Below are 22,943 nucleotides of genomic sequence, written 5' to 3' on the forward strand. Positions count from 1 at the left end.
TGTGCTTCTTGAAAAAGAATAAAGTGCTGATTATTCCGCTTAAAAACCTTCCTCAAAGGACACAACGTTTCACCAACAAAATGAGTAGGTTCTGGGGCTCTGATTTCAGCACAGTGACCACAATGATGAGTACTCTATCACACACTTGAGGTCTGCTGAGAGAGCAGGTCTGAAATAGTCTCGTTACACCAAAAAAAAAAAAAAAAAAAAAGCACAGACCAACACAATATTGTAAAGCAAATATCCTCCAATAAAAAAAATTAGAAATATATTAAAAAATATTTATTAAACCATTACTTAGATTCCAAAAGAGAAAAAACCCGTGGGAAGAGATGGACATGGAGTAACTTGATTGTGGCAATCATTCCACAGTGTATCCATGTATCAAAACTTCCCACTGTACACTTTATATAGATACAGCTTTTACTTGTTAGTTCTGCCTCAGTAACGTGTGTGTGTATGTGCCGACTCATGTCTGACTCCTTGTGACCCCATGGACTGTAACCCACCAGGCTCCTATGTCCCTGGGACTCTCCAGGCAAGAATACTGGAGTGGGTTGCCATCTCCTCCTCCAGGAGTCTTCCTCTGCTGCCTCTGCAAAGGTGGGAGGGAAAAAAGGACGAAGGGAAGAAGAACAAGCTGAGTCTTGTCAGTTGATGATTTGCACCCCCAGCTGAAGGGTGACGTCACCAAGTCCAGTGTGGTGAGGGACGTGTCCAGAGTGGGACTGTTAGTTTCACAGCTGGAAAGTAGGACTGGAACCAAATGTACTGCTTAAAGACAGGTAGCTTCCCAAGACAGTCAGCAGGCCAAGGTCTGGGACCAACAGTTAACAGCTGGCTGCAAACCCAGGGAGGCTGTTTTTACCATGCGGTGGCTGGCTCCGCGGTCACACGCCAAGTCTGCACCAAAGGGCTCTGATAGCGCAGAAGCGGAGCAGAGGTAGATCATCGAAAGCCCAGAGCATTAATACTGACTCATCAGTCCTTTCAACTGCAATGCAATTGGACAGAAATGCGTCCTGGGAGCTCTTCAGGCCGAGTGGCAAGAGACAGCCTGCGTCCCTGTTGTTGCACCTATTAAGCTATCAGGGAGGGAGCTGATCGCACCACTCAATGGCCCCACTGCAAGAATTCCTTCATCAGTCTCGCCCCAAACTGTGCTTTAACAAAGGACGGACCTTCTCTCCTAATTTCCTTCTCTCTGAGGAGTGGGAAGCAGGAAATGAGCCGTGTCCTCAGGCTCAGAGTCTGAGGACACATGGTGCTTTCTCTCTCGTTCACAACTTCAGCTGGTACCGACTTCAGGCTCGGGTGGCTCCTGTTCTTCATTCCAAATCCCTGGGGCTAAAGCCGTGTTCGGTATTACTCTCCAGATCAGATCTGTGCCAGGGGCTTTGCACCCAGCGTCCCATCCCGTCTTCACTGAAATCCCACGAGATCATTCTTTTCTTCCTGCTGCAGAAGCAGCAGCACCTCGGGGGGTTGAAGTGACGTACCACCCCAAACGTAAGTGACAAAAGCACGGAAGGCCCAAGTTGAGGAAGCACAACCAGACCCAGCGCAATGAGCTGTCACAGGCGCCCAGCAGCGGGCTTACGTGAGGCCTCTCCCTAGGAGCAGAGAACCGCGAGCGTGCCAAGGAAGCACAGCAGGGGCGGGGGGAGCAACGTGCCAGGAAAATGGAGCAAGAGGAAGTAAAGAGTCGTGAACGTTCGGGGGTGCCTGCACCGAGGACAGGGCAGGCCAGGACACTGGACAGGGACGGAGGGCCGCTGAGACAGTGGACGTGCAGCGTGATGGCGACAGTTAAGAGAACCACCTTTGCTATTAACTGAGCATTTCCCGTGAACCAGGCCCCGTGCTAAGAGCATCAGATAGAAGAGCAGTGTTGTCGGCCCTGACAAGAACACTGTGTTGTTAACCACGCTTCGGATGTGGAAGTGGAAGGCTAAGAGGGCCCACTTCTTAGCCCACCTGTGGGTGGTCCCCCAGGCTGCTTGGTCCCCTACGTGTTCCCCCATCCCCTCATTGAGCACCTGGAGTCAAGGGTGGGTCTGAGGCCTCCTGACTCCCCCCTTGCTTCTCCTGATGCCTGGCACCAGGGAAGGCGCTGGAGAGGGCAGGTGAGGTCTGCTGTCTGTCACGGGGCCAGGACAGATCATGTGGGACCCCCAGGGCCCCGGTGTCCCCACACTGGAACCTGCAGGCTGGTCTGGCTCAGAGGTGCAGCCTCGGGGGGCCGGGGCGTGGGCCCCCCACCCCAGGAGGAGATTGCCTCGCCTTCAGGCTGGCACAGGCTGGGCGGGGCAAGGTGTACCACATCACTCTAGAGTCATCTTGTCTTCTAACCAGCCTAATAAAGGTGTGGGGTGGCTTCAGAGCTAAGAGAGCCAGAGAAAGGGGGCACTTCTGGAGGGCCCCTCTGAGGGCGAGGGGAGGTGGCAACATGAGCCTGCCCCCTCGGAGACAGACTCGCCCCAGCCCGGGGTGCTGCTGTGCTCCAGATACACGCTGTCCTGTAACTTCGCTCAGTCAACAGGGTTCCCCCCCAGGAGCTAAAAATAGCCTAGGCAATTAGTCCCAACAGCAGCCAACACCTCTGTCCACAGGAGCCAGAGTTGCCATAGAAACAGCACAGCTCAGGAAGTGAGTGGACAGGGAAGGCTGGGCCCCTCCACCTGTGAGGTCCCCGGGGACTCGGGCCATCCTGGGGGCGGACTCAGGGGCAGGAGGGGATGAAGGCTGTCTGACGGATGCTTCCGCCAGACCCCTGCCCCAGGTCAACAGCATCCACCCAATGCTTCAGCCTCTAGATCAGCCTGTCCCTGTCTAACCGAGTGAGGAGATGGCAGGAGGCAGGAAAGGGACCCCTGGAGGCTGGCAGCCGGGGTCATGGCCTCACAGTGACCCCCCGACAGCGACTGTGCGGACCCCGCCACGGTTCCTCAGGAGCAAACAGGCAGCGTATGCCTGCGGGCTATGCCCATCCGGGGCCGGCACACGTGGGCTCGGGGACCCCACTCAGGGGGATGAAGAAGCCGGGCTGGCAGCTGCTCTGCAGAGCAGCTCAGTCCCGGCCAGGCGGCTCCCTCGCTCGATCTCCAGGCCGGACAGTCCCTGCACACCTCTCCGCTCCTCGTGGGCTGAAGCATCTGCAGACAGAGGGTGCCCGGGGCCCCCGCCAGCTGTCCCAGCCCATTGCCTCCAACCGTCCCCTCCAAAGGCCCTATGTTCCAGTCAAAGGGACGTGCTTTCTCAACCAAACCTGTCCTTTTCCCCAATTTTCCAGCTCCGCTGGGTTGGATGGACACCCTAGCGGGGCCAGAGTGGCCCCGTGGCAGCCGCAGCTCCCCTCAGGCCAGAGTGGGGGTCAAAGAAGGAGCCGCAGGTGGACAGGGACCCAGTGCAGGGAGAACAGAGCAGGTGTGAAGAAGGCAGCCAGGCTGGGGTGCCCGAGGCAGGGGGAGAGGGGCTGTCGTAGGCCCCCACGCCTCCCAGGTTCCAGAAGCCTCCTCACGACACCCTTTTCCTGACTGTAAACCTCACACTTTTTTTTTTTTTTTGGCCACAACACTGGGCATGTGGGATCTTCGTTCCCTGACCAGGGCTTGAACCCGTGCCCCCTGCAGTGGATGCACAGGGTCCTCACCACTGCACAGCCAGGGAAGCCCCCAACCTCATACTTCTTGAGCCAGCGTGAGCGTGTCTTTGCAGCACGCATGGAGTCCTGCAGCTAAAGGTTCCCATCTGTTTTAACCTCAGCGCCTCTCCTCTGTGTTCTCTGGTCGTCTCCACATGTGAAACCTGGCCACTGCGGGAGTCCGCGCGCAGGTGCCCCCACGGGGCTCTCTCCCGGAGCCCAGCGTCCCCGCCAACACCCGTGTCCAGGCGGCCGTCAGCCTCTCTGCTGCCGTGTGTCTTGTGTTGTCTCCTAGACGCAGGCTTTTCAGGGGCTGGGCCAACTCCTGATGAGTGTCTGACACCCGATCACACCCAGCACCTCACAGTTTTCAGTTCAGTCCGTCAGAAGGAAAGGGACGTGTACCAGAGACACATGGGTTCTGAGGAGCCCACGCCTGCAAAGAGGGCCAGTGCATGCGGCCACAGATGCGGTTCTAAATGGAAGCCACCACTCAGCACATGGACCCAGCTTCAGGAAAGGGAGGGGCTGGAGGGGGCCTGTTGTTGCCCCCTGAGGACGCGTCCACTCCCCTCTGCAAGGACGCGCTGCCCAGGGAGCACGTGCCTGACGGAAGAGACGAGCAGCCTCCAGACTACCTGCGGTCCAGCACCCCGAGGGGCCAGACGCCCGTCTGAGGGGCGTGCTCCTGCGGAGGCACCTTCTGGGTGGGCGACCGGGGCTGGGAGCCTTGAGAGGAGAAAGACAGCCATGGCTGGGGATCAGGAAAGGCTTCGGGGAGCGGCAGCCTTGGCACCGGGCCTGAAGCTCAGCACTCGGCCGCTGTGGGAGACGGCACGGGTGTCCCAGGGAGATCAGCTGGTCATCTCTCAACGGTTACGCTTGTAAAAAACTGCCCCGAGTGTCAGGGAATCAGAGCTGGGCTTGCCAGTCATGCTCACACCCCACGGTGGCAGAGAGGTTGGCCGAGGCCCCGGGGTGCTGCCCGCAGGCCTTTACTGCTGCAGGGGTCAGGGTGGCCAGCCTCACCTGTACTCGTGGCCGGGAAAGAGGACCAGCCAGCCGCGCAGTGGTCCTGGAAGCCCGTGTCCTGGCGTGGGGGTGTCACTGTGCACAGGCCTCGTGGCCGGGCCTGCTGGTGTGCAAGGCCCCCTGTGAAGGCCCAGGGCTGCCCTTGGAGCAGCTCCCCGGCTCCCGCGCCCTCACGTGTCCAGGGCCCTGGCTCTAGGGTCGCCTCAGACCCAGGCTGTGTGCTCAGCCGTCCCCAGCCTTTTCTTTCCTTCTGAATCATATCGCCGCTCTTAGGTGCTCCTGTGACGCTTGACAGATTCTCTGTGAATAAAGGGAAAAAATTGCAGCATAAATCATCCGGAGAGTAGCATTTTCTAATTTGGATGGGAGGCAAAACAACTCCGGGTGGTTTTTTCCTCCTTCATTTTCAGCAGGGTTTCTCTGTTGGGCCCTCGTCGTCTGCTGTGGAGCTGTAAATCACAGTCATGTTTCCAGGGGGAGGCAGGTTTAATTCTTCATCCTTGCGTTCGCATTTCCCCTCCTCCTCCACTTCCTGGGACTTGTCATCCTTAATGACTCTGTGACGAGAGGCGACAGTCGGAACCTCAGTCTTATCAGTGTGGGTGGATGAGTGGCAGCCTGGCCGGAGGCTGTCAGAGGCAATTCTGGTTTTGCCGCCAACGGGACCATCCCGGTCCCACTGGGATGAGCAGGTTTGGGCCGAGGGCACCACCCAGACCCAGGCCCCGAGGCTCAGGCCGGGCTCTGTGCAGCCTCATGAAAGCTGGGGCTCAGGGGTGTTTAGTCTGTGCAGAGAGGAGGGTGCGCTTGTTCCCTTCTGGCTGTGCCGGGCTGAAGGCGGGGTCTTGGGGGGCCGCTGCATGAGCCATGGGTGCGAGTCAGACCCTTGGAGGAGCAGCCGTCCTTCCTTCCGGGGTTCCACGTGGGAACGGTGTTCTGGAGCTGCAGTTGTGTCTGTTAGCCCAGCCATTCCCCTGCCCCGCCCCTCCGTCTCCTGCTCTGTGGAGTGGGGTGTGTTGGAGGCAAAGCTGTCCCGGTGTGACTGGCGGCCAGTACGTGGCAGTTATGTCTGAAATCCTTGCCTTCGGGTTGGAAGGCCGAGCCCTTGAAGTTGCGGTGGCCTCCCGCCACCCTGAGCTTGAAATCGTAGACGTGGGGTTGGAGTTGCCTCCCATCTCTTGCCCTCACCCCTGGCGGGTGCACGTGAGGGGCAGGGCCGCGGGCTCGCTTGCTGTGCGGGGCAGCGGAGCCGTGGACGGAGCACGTGCTGATCCCGCCCTAGCCTCGGCTTCCGCATCTGTGAAAGGGGCACGTCCGTGAGGCAGTGGGGGTTGCCGCCCTGTCCGCGATGGTTTCTTCTCGCATAACCCTGTGTGGCACCCCCCCCCCCGCCCCCGCTCCTCCTTCCTGTGTGGGCCTCCCCAAGGAGATCGGGGTCTCCCAGGGACAGCCAGTTGCCCAGGTCGGTTGGAAAGGAAGCCCAAGTTCCCTCCTCCGTGGGGCCTAACGCGGGAGGGCCTCTCCCTGGACCTGATGGGTCTGGAGGGGCTGAAATCACCTTTGAATGTTCATCTCAGCACCGTTACCTTTTTGTCCTTTTGACGTCTTGACTGGAAAAGGGAGGTTATAAATAGCTCTCATCCATTGCCTTAAAGGCCTGTGCTGCATTTGCCGCTTGAATGCAAAGCGGGAGCTGTTTCCAAAGTTTCGGTCTAGCCACTAGCTGCCTGTTCCCCACTGTGACCCCTGCCAGCATCCACCCGGTCTGCCGTGGCCGAGGCTGCTGGGGGGAAGCGCGACTAGCCGAGTCCTGCACTTGTTAACGCTGGCTCTGGGGCAGCTGCTGCCCTGGCCCGTCCCCGGGGGTTGAAGCAGAGGGCAAACTCCAGAGGGCAGCTGACTCTGTGCAGCCAGCCCCCCCGTGAGCACAACCCTCCCCCCCACATCCACAACATCCAGGTGATCCCAGAAATAAGGGAAGCGAAGGTGTACCCCTTACCTGCCACCCCACCTTAAGTGTTTGTTTCTGTCACCTGTGTGTCCTGGAGAGGCGTGCGTGGACACCCAGGGCCCGCTCATGGCAGCATTCACGTCCACAACCGAATCGAGGACTATCCTAGGGCTGGGGAAAGCCTCACCCACTAGGAGGTGGTGGTTACCCCGTTTCACAGGTGAGCGTGCTGAGGTTTGGACCCTTGAGGAGGTTGGAGTGCGTGGGCTGGAGACGAGGCTGGGAAGGTAGTGAGGGGGGTACCAGAGCCCAGTCCCTGGCTCAGCTGCTTGCAGACGTGCCCTGCTCAACCGCGCAGCCTGGCCGGGGCCGTGGTTACAGCGAGATGCCCCTCCGCCTCCCATGCCTGGGTGCCAGGCTCTGGCTTTGTGTTCCCAGAGTTCCAGGCCACCTGCCGAAGCCCAGTTGCAGAAGAGGAGCAGAATTATGCGGGTCCATGGGGACCCACAAATCTGGAAGAGAAGCAGGCAGCCTGATGCTCTGCAAAGAGAGAAGCCAGGAGCTGCCGGAGGCGTGGGGAAGGCCGAGCGGCCTTTCTTTGTTCGGTTTTCCCTCAATCATGAGACCAGCCCCGGGTCTGAGAGTGGCCGTGTCATCAAGTTCCTTAGAGGCCCCCCATCTCAGCTCATGTCCCTCCAACGTCCTGCTGTGTTCTGGGGGCTCTAGGTTTTAAGCTCGGTCACTCCTGGCAGGTGGTTTCGGTGTGTGGATGGGCCAGGGCTTGTCACCACTTGTTCTGAGACTGGGTCACCTTTTCCTGCTCTCTTGCGCAGCAGGCGTGACGTTGTTTTGGACACTGCAGACTCTGACTCTCTTCTTCATGGGCCTCTGGAGAGAGCTGATGGTTTGTTCTGGCAGGCAGCCTGTCCAGCGAGGCTCCCTGTGTGTGAACCCCGCCTCGCCTTCCTGGGCTGCGTGCCGAGCTCCCTGTTCCTCCAGCTCGGGCCGCCATGCCTGTGCTCCGCTGGCCTGGGTCTGTCCAGTGTGACCTGCTAAGCCGTTAGCAGTGCACCAGGGCGGTAGCGCTTGCCAACTTCTCTGCTGCAAACACCTCCCCTGTGGCCAGGTTCCAGCTCCCAGCATGACCTCAGGGGACACGGGGCTGAGCAGCGCGGCCAGCAGTCCCCCTGGGCCCCTCGGGGTCAGGCTGAGATGCTTGTGTCTGTGCTTGGAACCCCGGCCAGGCAGCCTGGCCTCCGCCCTGGTGGCTGGTGGTGTCCTGTGCAGCCTCGACTCAGGGCCGAGCGGAATCTGAGACTCAGGTGTGGGCACTGGGGGCTCAGGTCCCAGTTCTGCTCTGCTCTGTTGAGCTGGGGGTGGCATTCCCTGGCCGCCCCCACACACACACTGCCGCCTCCGGGGACCCCGTTTCCTGCACCGAGAGCTGACGATCCCATCAGAGGCGGCCTGTGATGCTGCCGGCTGGTGGTCCGTGCCGGGGCCCTGGGCCACTTTGGACAGGAGGCGGGACGCAGAGGCCCACCACGCGCAGTCCTGCCCTGCCCCACGCCCCCCCCCCACTCCCCCCGCGGGGTGCTTGGGGGCCGCCCCCGTGCCCATCCAGACTTCTCCTCTTAGTCAGTGGGCCGGGCAGGCTGGCACGTGAGGGTCTACAGGGCTTGGGTGTGACTCCAGCCCCTTGGTCTCACCCCCTGGGGCTCCTCATCCTCATCGCATCATTCAGGTTCTCAGAGGCAGTTTTCAGTAACACTCAGCAAACGCTTGTGGAGCACCTAAGTTCTAGGTCTGCGAGAGACGGGTGAGACAACTTCCTCCCTCTGTGAATTCATGGTGGGGTGTGTGTGTAACAGGCGCATGCAAGTGTGTAACAGGTGTGTGTAACAGACATGTGCATATGTAGCAGGCGTGTGTGTAACAGGCATGCACATGTGTGTAACAGATGTGTGTGTGTAATAGGCATGTGTGTATGTAACAGGAGTGTGTGTAACAGGCATGTGCATATGTAGCAGGTGTGTGTGTAACAGGTGTGTGTGTAACAGGTCTGTGCATGTGTGTAACAGGCGTGTGTGTGTAGCAGGCGTGTGTGTGTAGCAGGCATGTGTAATAGGTCTGTGCATGTGTGTAACAGGTGTGTATGTAGCAGGCACGTGTATGTAACAGGTGTGTGTGTAACAGGTCTGTGCATGTGTGTAGCAGGCATGTGTGTAACAGGTATGTGTAACAGGTCTGTGCATGTGTGTAACAGGCGCGTGTGTGTAGCAGGCGCGTGTGTGTAGCAGGCATGTGTGTAACAGGTGTGTGTAACAGGCAAGTGTGTATGTAGCAGGCGCGTGTGTGTAACAGGTGTGTGTAACAGATCTGTGCATGTGTGTAACAGACGTGTGTATGTAGCAGGCATGTGTGTGTAACAGGTGTGTGTGTAAGAGGTCTGTGCATGTGTGTAACAGGCGCGTGTGTATGTAGCAGGCATGTGTGTGTAACAGGTCTGCATGTGTGTAACAGGTGTGTGTGTAACAGGTATGTGTGTAACAGGTCTGTGCATGTGTGTAACAGGTGTGTGTGTATGTAGCGGGCACGTGTGTGTAACAGGTGTTTGTGTAACAGGTCTGTGCATGTGTGTAACAGGCGCGTGTGTATGTAGCAGGCATGTGTGTGTAACAGGTGTGTGTGTAAGAGGTCTGTGCATGTGTGTAACAGGCGCATGTGTATGTAGCAGGCATGTGTGTGTAACAGGTCTGCATGTGTGTAACAGGCACGTGTGTATGTAGCAGGCATGTGTGTGTAACAGTTGTATGTGTAACAGGCCTGTGCATGTGTGTAACAGGTGTGTGTATGTAGCAGACATGTGTGTAACAGGTGTGTGTGTAACAGGCTTGTGCATGTGTGTAACAGGTGTGTGTGTGCGTGTAAAACAGGCATGTGAACTAAGCAGGGTTGTGAGTGTACTTAACCATCTGTTAAATAGCAGGGTAGGGAGGGTGCACTTGCCGTGGGGAGGAGGGGGAACAGGTCAGAGTGGGCTGCACAGAGCTGAGCCCTGGGTGGTGGGCCCGAGGCCCAGCAGTCGGACTGGCGGCAGGGGGCAGGGGGCACGTCGGTGAGTCAGCTGAGGCCCGGCAGTGCATGGGCCTGGACCGTGGGGCTCTGCACGCCTTCCTGAGGAGTTCGCGTGCTCTGTGCCCTCCCGGTTCCCTCTGCTCCCTGTGGCCCGATCAGCACTGGGGCGGGGGGGGGGTGCCGTCTCTGGCAGGCTGTGTCTCCAGGAAGCTCCCCCCTGCCTGGAGAGTGTCCTGGCTGCTTAGCACAAGGCCTGAGACCTTTTAAACCTCAACGACTACACCCTGACAATGGCCTCTGTGTCCTCATTTTTACAGCAAGAAAAGGCTGCAAAGGGCTAGATGACTTCCTGGTGGGATGGCCCCGACGTGGGCAGAGCGGAGACACGAGCCCGGTTCTCTGTGTCTCCGAGGCCCAAGAGCCCCATCGGCCGCCTGCACTGACTTGGGGGCGAGAGGCTGGCCACCCCCCAGTGCCCTTCCCAAGCTGGATACACGCGCAGAAATCTGAACTCCTTCCTTTCCTGTTCGCTTTCCTCCTTGAGTCTAGTTTAGATCAGGATCGATGAGATGTGTCATTAGATGTAAAAGCACCTTTTAACTAATGGCAGCTGACTTAGTAATGATTGAGGCCTTTTGTTAAGAACATGGAGGTGTTTCGCTGCCTTGAAATCAGTCGGCTCACGGCACCCTTGGGGAGGTAGTGCTTCAGCCCCACGAAAGGCTTTTGGGGTGGCTCCTGGCTCCGCCTGCATTTCCTTCCAGGGGGGGCGGAAGGCAGGCTGTGTCTGCCCCCCGAGCACTGTCGGGTGGGGGGTCTCTTTTCTAGGGTGGCTGCGGGGGGGCACAGGGACTCCAGGGGAGGCGGGCCAAGGGTGCGCTTGCCCCGGGGGCGGGCTGGGGTGCAGAGTGCGCTGTGTAGTGTGGGCACAGTGTGGGGACAGTGAGATCTTCGTGGTGCCGGCGGCAGGAGGCGGGTGGAGTCCCTGCGAGAGCAGGTCACAGAGACCGGTGTGGTCCGCAGCATCCAGACCGGCCACAGAGAAATCCACGCCGAGGCCTTTCCGTGGTGTCGGGCAGGGGCCGCAGTCTTGGTGTCGGCTCTGGCACAGTCACGTGAAGAGGTTAATCAGAAGAGCTGGCTGTTGACCTAATGAGGGCTTGTGTGGGTGCCTCTGGGGTGAAGGCCCAGGCCCCCGCTTCCTCCCTGCTCCAGCATCACCCCGACCTCCACTGGGCTGCAGCTCACGGGCTGCCACCCTCGCCCCCTGACCGTGGCATCCCTCATGAGCCCAGGCACGGCTGGGGAGCCTCAGTTTCCCCACCAGCACAGACAGGAATGACAGTGCCGCGCTCGGGGGCTGCGTGGGGTCAAGTGGGAATGAGGGCTCGGCTCTGCTCAGCAGGCGGCCTGAGTGTAGCGCCCAGCCCAGGGAGAGGGCCAGTGCGTGGTAAGGATTGCTCCCCAGCACCCCGGCTGCTGAAAGAATGCTGACCTTCTGGAGATGTGCCCCAGTTTTTGTTTTGTCAAGGAAATCCCCGACACCATCTCAGTGTTTGTACATACACTGTGTATGTGCACTGTTTGCACACACGATAACTGGGCAGTTCCCAACGTGTAAATCCCCCTGTGAGCTCCGTGCCTCAGACATTCCGCTTTTCTGATGGCAAGAGTGGTTTGGACTGGGGCCCCCGCACTAGCCTCTGAGCAGGTCTCTTCCCTGTCTCCAGCACCGCCCCCTCCCTCCCCTCCCTTGGCTGCTGCCTTCCTTCTGGTAAACCTCCTGGGCCCCTTTGTCTGAAGCAATCTCTGGAAGCTCTAGGAAACCACTAGACAGGACACCAAGGATGTGTTGTGTCCACTTTTCTTGGCTTTGTCAGCGCTCACCCCCCACTTCCAGTTCTGTTCTCCGGATATGCAGCAGCCCTTCAGAACCACGGCCACGGACATACACCAAGATCCGGGTCCTGCGGTGGGGTGGGGGGGGCGGGTAGAGATCCAGGTCCTGCACGTGGGGTGCGGGGGAGCTGAGGGGGAGCCCGGGGTAGAGATCCGGGTCCTGCACATGGGGAGGGAGCGAGGGGTGGCCGGGGTAGAGATCCGGGTCCTGCGCGTGGGCCGAGGGGGGGCCGGGGTAAAGATCCGGGTCTTGCGTGTGGGGGGGCTGTGGGGGGGCCGGGGTAGAGATCCAGGTCCTGCGCGTGGGGTGCGGGGGGCCAATGGGGGGCCGGGGTAGAGATCCGGGTCCTGCGCTTGGGCCATGGGGGGTACGAGGTAGAGATCCGGGTCCTGCGCATGGGGTGCGGGGAGCCAAGGAGGGGCCGGGGTAGAGATCCGGGTCCTGCGCATGGGGTGCGGGGGGCCAAGAGGGGGCCGGGGTAGAGATCCGGGTCCTGCGCGTGGGGTGCGGGGGGCCAAGAGGGGGCCGGGGTAGAGATCTGGGTCCTGTGCGTGGGCCGAGGCGGGGATGGGGTAGAGATCCGGGTCCTGAGCATAGGGTGCGGGGGGCTGAGGGGGGGCTGGGGTAGAGTGATGTCATCAGATCGCCAAAACTCGAGCCAGGGAGGGGGCAGGGTCAGTCCACACAGCCTGCTGCCAGGCCTGGAGGACAGAGGAAGGGGTCACGGGCCCAGCGTGTGGGGAGACAGGGAGTGAGACATGCTGGAGGGGAGCAGCTGGGAGGTGGCCTGCTTCTGGTTTGGGGTGCCTGGTGGAAGGACTCGTGCAATAATAGCGACACAAGAATTAGGATTTCTAAAAGACTTTCTCATGAGGAATACACTGTCCAGATTGATCACCTCTTGTCGCTCAGTCATGTGCCCGCCATACAGGTGACAATCCGGAGGGTTACAGCGCTCAGGACACTCCCTGGGGTCTGCCCCATCTGCCGGCCAGAGAGCAGAGCCCAGCAGGGGAGACCCACGGCCATCGGGCCCCACCCTGGAGACTGGTTGGCGTCTGCCTGGCCCCCGTGAGCCTTCCTGGAGTGGGTGTGAGGGGAGGAGGCTGGGCTCCAAGGGCATAGGGCCGCGTCTCCCTGCCTCCCAGAGTGCCTGCCCCTCCGTACTCTAAGAGCACGTGCACCGCCGAGGGAGCCCCAGGTTCCTCTTCTGTAGGATTCGGATGCTGACAGTGATAACATTCATCAGCAGGGTGGTTGTGAGAATTAGAGGTGATTGTTGAGAACCCCGCAGAGAGCCTGGCCCTCAGGAAGGTCTCAGTGGTGAGGGGACCCGCCCCAGGTGCGCGTGCACCCCGGATGCCCCGCCCCTCCCTGAGCCCCTCGCTTCCGTGTTCCCCAGGTTAGGGAAGGGCAGGCACACGTCCTGTAGAAGGCAGGGTATCTGCATCCCGACGTAGAAGGCTTCCTGGTCCACAGACAGACATTGATTCCACATGGTCTTGTGGGTTCAGCTTCACTCAACAGGGGCATTTTATCAAAGGGAACTTTAATTTCCCTGGAGGCTAATTGAAGACTGTTGGCCTTCAGCAAACGCAGTATATTTTCATTTACCTTTGAGACTGACAGCTTACCAGGATCCTCGCACTGCGTCCTGGTGGCTATAACTGTCCGATCCATCTGTAACCGTCCGACAGAAGCTATTTTAGGGTTCTTTAACTCTGTTGGTTCTTGTGCTTCTGATTAGCTTGATGAGGGAAACTGCTGTGGTCTATCTTAAATCCAGATGTCAAAACACTTCCACGGATCTCTCCGGAGTTCTTTCTTCAGCAGCATGCCAGGGGAGTATCTGCCAGAGAAGGGTTTGTTTCCCTCTTGCTCTTCACCTCCCTGGAGCTGGGGGTGGGCCTGCGAGCTCCACACTGCTGTTGGCCAAGTGGGTTTCGACCACCCCCCGCCTCTGCCGTAGCCCACACACCTTGTCCGACCTGCGTGAGGCCCCGGGGAAGCCTGCCTTCCCCTTTTGGGCTCTTGGACCCAGGCCCTGGGCTTTCGCTTCCAGGAGGCATCCCTGGCAGGTGTCACCTGGGTGGGAGGTGCAGCGCCTCCCCTGCAGATGCTTTGCGCACACAGGGGCCCCTGGCTGCCAGGCCCACCACTTTGCCTTGGGTCCCCATCCACCCTGTGAAGGCAGTGAGGCCGCTGGAAGGGTGGCATGTGTGCCAAGGGCAGGTTTTCAGTAAGGTTCTCCCTCTGGGGCTTCTGTCTCCTCTGCCTCCTCCGGTACCTCCTCTCTGTGCTATTTAAAAAAAAGTCCCTCTCTTCTTAAAACACACTCTGACCTCCCTTTCTGCATGGGTCCACTTGCCCAGCGGAGCGCAGGGTATGTCCCCTGTGAGCCTCCGTGGGATGGCTCTGCTTACCCCTCCAGCCACGTCCCTCCCAGGCCCGTGGAGCAGCCGGCCCGGTGTCCAGGGCGCGGAGCTGGCAGGGTTCACACTCCACCACGTCACGCCCTGTGCCACATGTGACGGTCCGAGGACCCGGGAGGCTCCCTCCTCACCTCCCCCCGACTCCCAGCCTGAGCAGCCTCAGGGACGTGGGCAGCGCCGGGCGCCCCCTCTCTAGGCCACACTGCACCGAGGTCCTCAGGTCCTAGCCCTTGGCACACTCACCGCAGCCCTCCCAGCCCATCTCCCCTGGTCCATTCTCCCCTGGGATCCTGCAGCCCCTGGGGCGGGGCCCTGCTTCAGGTTCGCCCAGCTCCCTGCATGCCGAGCAGGGCGTGGGGCCCGCGATGTGCTGGCCACTCTCTGAGCACCGTCGTCCCGGCGCAGCTGGTTGCACATCCGCCCTCAGTCTGACCTGGGCAGCGCCCCTGCTGAACCCCAAGGCGGCCCTCAGCATGTCTTGTCCTTGCACGCCAGGGAAGCCGCAGGGTAAGGTGACAAAGGGGACAACAGCAAGTGTCCTGTCAGCGCGTGTCCCTTGGGCGCAGACGCTGACCCTCAGTGGCCGTGCAGGACCCAGATGTGGTCGGGATGATGGGGCTGCCGGCTGGGACCCCGCCGGTGCCCTCACCCTTGGGTGCAGGCGCGTCCTCTGCACGGGTGATAGGAGAGAAGTGGGCACCAGACGAGGGCGCTGCCGCCTCCGCGGTCCCTCCCCGGCCAGCACGTCACTCCGGAGGACTCAGAGGAGCCCAGGAGGGTGTCAACGCGCCTGCTTTTCCCTTAAGGCTACCTGGTGGCCGTGGCCCGGCTGAGCCCACAGAGGCTGCTGCCCTAATCCAGCTCCTCGGGGTTTTCCCAGCCCACCCGGAGCTGGGCACGGGCTGCGGGGAGAAGCAGGGACTTGTAAGCAGCTCGTTTCCTGTTCCAGTTGGCGGCGGGCGGGCACAGACCCTGAAGGTGCCCTACGGCCAGGTCCTTACCAGGGTTAATGCGTGTCCGCTCCCAGGAAGCCCCAGGCCTCCTCACGGCTGCCCAGGGTGGGGGCTCCCAGTGGGTGGCCTGTCACAGGAGCCCTGGTGCAGAAGGCAGAGCTGGGCAGAAACCAGGCCTTTCAGATTTTTGGGAAGGCATCTGATTGGTCTTTTGATCTCAGTATAGACTTCCCCAGAGCCGGCAGCGAGGAGCACTAGGGGAATCCCCAGGCTCACCCTTAGAGACCCAGCGGTCCAGGGGACTGCTGGCCTGGTTCCTGGTGCTCAGCAGAGAGGGGGCCCTGACTGGGGTGAGCTCGCATGGATCCGGGGGCGGGGTGGGCTCTGTGAGCAGGACCGTGCGAGGAGCGGGAGAAAGGAGGTGAGTGAGGGCGGGCCGGTGCTGGGGGGCCTCCGGGAGTGGGGGGCCTTGGAGGATGCGGGCTGAGGATGCAGCAGCATGCTTGCACATTGGTCTTGGGGGAATGTTCTTTGTGATTGCAGGAGAGTAAAAAGAATAAATAAAATACCAGCATCTAGCATTTATCTGACATCTTATTCTTTATAAAATGTTTTTAATAAATGCTTTCCTGTTTTGACCTCAGTCCATTCTAGCAACATTTTTTTAACCCCACCCCCCAAAAGTAATTGCTATAATTTTGAGCGTTAATGATATGCCAGGTGGTCCAGGGTCCCCACAATCCTGACTGACCCCAGCCTCACGTGCTCATTTCACATGTGAAGAAGCGGAGGCCTGGAGACACCTGCCTAACCTGCCTCTGGCCGCCAAGCTCGCAGGTGACTAGGGCGGGTTTAGAATCCAGGTCTGGGTGGCAGCAGAGCCCTGCTCCTCCATCCACACAGTCTTCCATCCTGGAGGAGACGCTTCAGTCAGGGACCCACCCTGGGCCCCATGTTCCGTCAAGAGCAGAGTCAGGCTTGAACTCCCCGCCCACTGGGGAATTCATCCCACCCCTTCCCGCCGCGTGGCAGGGATCCGGCAGGCCAGCCAGCTCTGCTTAGATGGAGGCTCCTCCTGCAGGAGGCCGAGCAGAGAGAAATCAATTAAAGGTGACCCCAGGAAGCAGGGATCCAGCCCTCACTCTGCTTCCCGCAGGTTGTGGGGGGCAGCCGGCAGCTCGATGGCATTAAGAGTAAATCTCATTTTATTAAGCACTGTCTTCTGTGTGGAGGACACTACTTACAAGCCCCCAAGTAGTCGTTCATCTGCAGAAATGCAAGGAAGGGGGGTTGTGCTTCCACCAAAACGTTGGCTGAGATGGAAGGAGACGCTGCTCACACTTGAGAGCTGGCGTCTCTGGACATGAGACACGTCGCTTTGTTTGTGGTCCTCTAATACAGGATAAACACGTATCAGTTTTATGCAGGAGGTGTTGGGTTCACGGAGGGACTCGGAGGCTGCATGTCCGGCTGTGCTGGAAGCAGCCACGGGCTGGAGAGGGGTCAGTGGAGTCCGGGGAGGAGGTGGACAGGGCACTGGGGATATCGGGGCACAGTGACAGAGGGACATGCCCCAGCCAGCCTGGAAGGCGGGTGGGAGGCAGAGAGACTGGGCCTTGGGGGTGCCGTGGAGGAAGTTGTGAGAACTGGCCAGGGAAGCCTTTCCGGTGAGGGCCCCGAGAGAGCAGGTCCTTGTGGGTAAGAGGTCTGTTCTCCCTCAGCTCACCCCTCTGGAAGTGGGGGGCCGGGCCCTGGGGTCCCCGCGTGGACGGCCGGGGAGAACGTGCACAGGGGGAGTGTGACGGGGGCGCTGCGTGGACCTCTGGTCCTGTCCTCCTGCAGAACCTGCTGGCCTCTCGCTGTGATCACACCACGCGGTCACTCTTCGGAGAAGCTGTCTCCGCAGCAAGAGGCCGGGGTTGCCTGGCAGCCCCTCCGGCCCCCACCCTTGCCTTGGCTGAACTCACAGAAAGCCCATCAAGAGGTGGGCGGGCTCTCAACCACCTCCAGCCCACAGGTGAGGAACTGGAGACCCGGACAAACGGAACACCTCGAGACAGAGCGAAGGGGGCTGGGACCTGTCAGACGCCGGCGTCGGCTCAGCCTTCCCCCTCCGAGTGGGTCCCAGACTGTGTGGGGGCAGCAAGTGGGGGAGCCCGGGCGCCCCGCCGTGTCTGAGCTGCCCTGACCCCGTCCAGTGCCTGGCACTTAGCTGCATCTGCCAGGTGTGTGCCTGGAGCTTGGGGGCAGGGACGCCCCTGCGGACCCCCACCTCCATCCTCGCCTGCCGCGGGCCCCCCAGGCCGGGTTAGGAGTCCTCTGCCCTGTCTGCGCTCCCTGTGGCCTTGGGCGGTGGTGGGTGTGAGCCCACAGGCAGCCCTGAGGCTGGAGGGAGACGGGCGGTGAGGCCGGTGCCCGTGGGTGCTGCCGTCTCATGTTTGCTGCGATCCCCGATGGTGCTTTGGTTCTTATAATACGGTGTATCTTCTCTTCAATTAAAGATGATAACAAGGAAGCTTTCTTTGAAACCGTAACTGATCTGCAAGGCTTAACGAGAAAATGATCGTCTTGGGTGTGAGCCAGGAGTCAGTATTGATGCCGAGTTCCTGTCTGCCCCAAGTTCTTCTCATTGAGGATGAATGACTCCGGAAGGCCGGCCTCCTCCCTTCCACTTGGCTAGTACTTCATTATAAACCAGAGACCAGGCTGGTGTTCTGCATAGTCAAACAGACTCCCAAAGGATGCACTACATAAATTTAGAATACCGTCTTATAACTATCAATTATCTCCCAATGAAAGTTCAATTTAATTATACATGGATAGTCCTTCTAAATCCGACTCCTTGATTTGTATTTAAATGTCATCATTATGACTTCCCTGGCGAGGTTATCAGCTGTTCAAAGGCTGAATCATATGATATGGTATTTTTAAAAAAAAAATACCACCGCTTTTTTTATAGACTGTTCAGAAATCACAGCACCTTTTTTTAGTGCCAACTCTTAACTATTATTGTCACATTTGGCCATAAAATTAAACATGAAAATTGGCATTCCGTAGTAGTATTAGTTTTATTTCTCTCCAACTCGGCAAAGATGAACAGAATTGAATAGCAGCGGTGACTGTCTGGAGAATGCGCTGCGGAATGCGCTGAGATGCTGGGTCAGTGTCAGAACCGCAGTCGGGTCTGAAGCTCTTGCGTGAGCAGCTCGGGTCACTTCCTTAACTGCCCGGCCCCTCAGCCTCCCCGCCTCCATGTATGGGATGCTGTGTGTGCCCAGGCCTGGCTTCCAGGCCCTTCCTGGAGGGCATGAAGGAGGAGGGTGGGAGGCTCAGGGCTGTGCCCAAGGTCCAGGTCGACAGAGAAGTAGAGTAGTCCTCGGGTCCCAGAGTTGTCGTCCTGGCTCCAGGATTCTAGGCTGGGTGCCCCCTAGGCGAGTCACTCAACTTCTGGTACCTCAGTTCCATCATCCGTGCAGAAGGAGGGCGCTGTCTTTGAGACATTTGCTGCATGGTGTGCCCTGGGGCTGCTGGAGGGGGAGCAATGTTGTAAATTTGGGGAGTGGGGTGGGTCGTGTGGCTGGCAGGCTCTGCAGTCACCAGGTCTGTGTCCTCCACCTGAAAACCAGAGGAGCAAAGATCATTTCCTTTTAGGTCCTCGGCCTAAGTAAGGGAGAGCCAGAGAAAGCAAAAATCAGGGGGCCCTGTCTGAACGCAGGCTTCCAGTGGGGCTGCCAGCTCTGTGCCTTTGGGCAGGTGGCTTTCGCTCACAGAGCTTCATCGCATCTCTGAAAGGAAGCACATCAAGCATCCTTAGGCTGCTGCCATAAAAAGGTGAATGTGTATTTAAAACACCTAGCCCAGGCTGGGCATGTGATAAGCGTTTGTTGTGTTTCATTTTCTCCTCTCCTGTTTTGTGGGCACAGCTGGCTGTGCATTTCTTAAGGGTGTAGGTGGGTGATGTAATGTGATGCTTAGACTCAGTCAGAAATTGTTTGAAGGAGCCTCCCCACCCTACCGCTCCCGCCCCACCAGCCCAGGCAGTCACACAAATACAATCCCAGTGGTCAGTGTGCATTCTGATCTTTTCTGATCACAAGTCTTCTGAGAGCGGGCCTCCCTCCCCACTTTGCATTTGGCCAGAAGAAAGCCTGGTGTCGGGACGTGTCTACACCCGCCTGCCAGGTGACAGTTAGTGGTTCCTTTTGAGTTACCAGATGATGAGACTGAGTTTGGCCCCTTTAGTGAAACTTAGGACGTATTCTGACCTTTGGTTTGAAGAGAGCACTAGTCTGCTTCAGGCCACCTTGGAAGTGAGGGGGTAGGAAACAGTTCCGCTCAGTGGGAATTCGAGGCAATCCATCTCTACCCACAGGGAAGAAAGAGAGGACTGGGCAACTCCTGAAGAAGCGTTCAGCCTCAGGAGTAGTTCAGACCTGCAGACTGAAACATCAGTGAAGCAGCAGTTTGCCTCTTACTGGCATAGATTTGAAAATCGATCATCATCAGTATCAGCCAGCGTGCGGACAGGGGCCCCCCCGCTCTGTCTGGGTCACGTGCTCGGGGAGGCCCTCCTTGAGAAGGGACTTGTTCCCTGCCTCTGCACCTGAAAGGCTTTCATACCCCCACGTCAGTAATTCCACCTCGAGAAATGGAATCTCACAGACAGCCGTAAGTGCAGAGAGGAAATTTAAGCACAAAGATGGTGGTTATGGTTTTTTTTCACCAATCTTTTTTTTGTGTGTGTGTTTTTTTTTTTTTTTTTTTAGTTGGAGGACCAATATCTTTTTTTTAAAGAATGCAAAATACTCGAGAGTATGAAAAATAGGGGAACTGTTAAAATTGTGATACAGCCATATGATAGAATATTCTGCAGACTAATCTTTAATGATGTGAAATTGTTCAGTTCAGTTCAGTCACTCAGTCGTGTCCGACTCTTTGCGACCCCATGAACTGCAGCATGCCAGGCCTTCCTGTCCATCGCCAACTCCCAGAGTTTACCCAAACCCATGTCCATCGAGTCGGTGATGCCATCCAACCATCTCGTCCTCTGTCGTCCCCTTCTCCTCCTGCCCCCAATCCCTCCCAGCATCAGGGTCTTTTCAAATGAGTCAGCTCTTTGCATCAGGTGGCCAAAGTATTGGAATTTCAGCTTCAGCATCAGTCCTTCCAATGAACACCCAGGACTGATCTCCTTTAGGATGGACTGGTTGGATTTCCTTGCAGTCCAAGGGACTCTCAGGAGTCTTCTCCAATACCACAGTTCAAAAGCATTAATTCTTCGGCGCTCAGCTTTCTTTATAGTCCAGCTCTCACATCCATACATGACCACTGGAAAAACCATAGCCTTGACTAGACGGACCTTTTTTGGCAAAGTAACATCTCTGCTTTTTAATATGCTGTCTAGGTTGGTCATAACTTTCCTTCCAACGAGTAAGCGTCTTTTAATTTCATGGCTGCAGTCACCATCTGCAGTGATTTTGGAGCCCGAAAAAATAAAGTCTGACACTGTTTCCACTGTTTCCCCATCTATTTGCCATGAAGTGATGGGACCGGATGCCATGATGTTAGTTTTCTGAATGTTGAGCTTTAAGCCAACTTTTTCACACTCCTTTTTCACTTTCATTAAGAGGCTCTTTAGTTCTTCTTCACTTTCTGCCATAAGGGTGGTGTCATCTGCATAGCTGAGGTTATTGATATTTCTCCTGGCAATCTTGATTCCAGCTTGTGCTTCCTCCAGCCCAGCGTTTCTCATGATGTCCTCTGCATATAAGTTAAATAAGCAGGGTGACAATACACAGCCTTGACGTACTCCTTTTCCTATTTCAAACCAGTCTGTTGTTCATCTCATATTAAAAGAATAAAGCAAGTCTTAAAATTCTGTGTATATGTATGTGTGTATGCATATATTTAACACTTTTATGACTTACACATACACTTATATCATGATTTGTTACATTAAAATACGAACACTTAGGAAAAAAGACTATAGAGTCAATATATCAACCATAAGAGTATAAGAATTCTGAGTACTGTTTCTTTTGTATGCGGTCTCTGTTTTCTAGCTTTTTTGCAGTAAGCCTATCTGCTGTTGTAATCAGGAAAGAATGGTAAAAAGGTAATTTTTTGAACGTGGTCCTTGCCCTGAAGTGCAGTTAAAATGAAGTGCCTCTAACTCTGGGGTGGCCGGCCCTTAACTGGCACGCTCAGCCAAATGCTGCACGTTGACCAATATCGCAGTAGTCCTTTCCAAGCTCTCAAGGCCTCTTCCTTAGGTTTACTTTGCTATTTCTATGCCCTGAATACCAGCTCCTGCTTGTTGAAGACAGAAATCTCCAAAGGCCCATTAGTGCCTGCTGGGGTTCAGGGGAATATCTTGGCCACAGCACAGACTATGGATTAAAAGAAAATGCCTACTGTGATCTGTTGACTGGCAGTCATTTTGGGGGCCTGACATGAAGGAGCCTCCTTTCTCCCCTTCTCTCTGTATCCCTCCATGTAGCACATTTTTGTTGAGTACCCACTCTGTGCCTGACTTTGTGCCAACAGGTAGGGTTTCAAACAGCACTGAGACCCAGCCAGCTCCCGGCTGTGTGCATGTCAGGACCATGGGCAAGGCAGGGGAGGCAGCGGGCGGTTAGAGCCTGACCGCCTCCTACAGACCAGGTGCCGTCTCACCAGGAGACACAGCTGAATGTGGATGCAGGCATGGGGGCAGGCAGCGGTGGCCTGGGGTGCTGTTGTTTATTCACTGAGTCGTGTCTGACTCTTTGTCACTCCATGGACTGCAGCACAACAGGCTTCCCTGACCTTCACTATCTCCTAGAGTTTGCTCACTCATGTCCATTGAGTCGATGATGCCATCCAACCATCTCATCCTCTGTAGCCCCCTTCTCCTGCCCTCAGTCTTTCCAAGCATCAAGGTCTTTTCCAGTCAGTCGGCTCTTCGCATCAGGTGGCCAAAGTATTGGAGTTTCAGGTTCAGCATCAGTCCTTCCAATGCATATTCAGAGTTGCTTTCCTTTAGGGTATTAGGGAAGGATCTTAATTCACTGTTCATTTCTTCTTTGAACTGGTTCTTGCAGTGTGCCAGGCAGGAACAACTCTGGGCCTGGGAAACACTGCTAAACAAGACAAAAGGATCTCTGCCCTCAGGGGGCTGAATTCTGATAGGATTGATAGACAGCTCACAAATCCAGAAGTAAATATTTGCAGCTTGTGGTACATGGTGTAGCAGAAATAGATTGAATACCCCCTCGGAGAAGGCGAGGGTGGGTGAGAGAGAAAGCTGCTGCGGAGAGGTGGTCTAGGAACGCCTTTCTGAAGCTCCGACCTAAAGGAAAAGACTCCAGCCGTGCCACGGGTCAGGCCAAGAGCGTTCCCACGTGGGGAGCCGTGGGCACAGAGGCTGAGTCGCAGGATGGAAATCGCCTGAGGGTGTGAGACTTGGGCAGAAACCTGAAGGTGGGGGGTGGTCCTGGGCACGGGGGCTGCAAGTGGGCAGGCGGGCTGCTATGCAGCTGGTGGAGTGCCATGCGGCTGGTGGAGTGCCGTGTGGCTGGCAGGGCGCAGCATTTGGCTGGCTGGGCGCGGCGTGTGTGAACAGGCCCATCTGGCGGAGGATGAGTTTGAGGTGACAGGCAGGGCTGTGTGTTGAGTCTGCAGTTCCCACTGGGCTCTTGGGGCCTCGGGGCTGAGTAATTGCCAGCCCTCTCTGTGATTTTCCCTTTGGTTCCTGTCCACTTTATCCTGCTTCAGAATCCAGATTTCTTTCTGGGGTTGGACTCTCTGACTCTGTCTTTGGTGCTAAACTGTGTTGAACCAGCTCTGAAGCCAACGCTACCCTGGGAGTCAATTATTTCATTTTCTTGGAGCGAATCCGTTATGAATTACTAACGATAATGATTCATTCTCCTGTCTCACGCTGGCATGTGCTGATTCCCCAAGAGCCCGCAGA

General features: G+C 57.4%; 1 protein-coding gene across 4 annotated transcripts in view; it reads left to right on the top strand.

Moving 5' to 3' along the window:
* Positions 1 to 22,943, top strand: part of TRAPPC9 (trafficking protein particle complex subunit 9) — a 385,243-nt gene that overhangs the window by 259,778 nt on the left and 102,522 nt on the right. The window lies entirely within an intron of this gene.

The sequence above is a fragment of the Cervus elaphus genome, chromosome 21 (genome assembly GCF_910594005.1).
Source record: "Cervus elaphus chromosome 21, mCerEla1.1, whole genome shotgun sequence".
In the NCBI taxonomy this organism is placed as follows: Eukaryota; Metazoa; Chordata; class Mammalia; order Artiodactyla; family Cervidae; genus Cervus; species Cervus elaphus.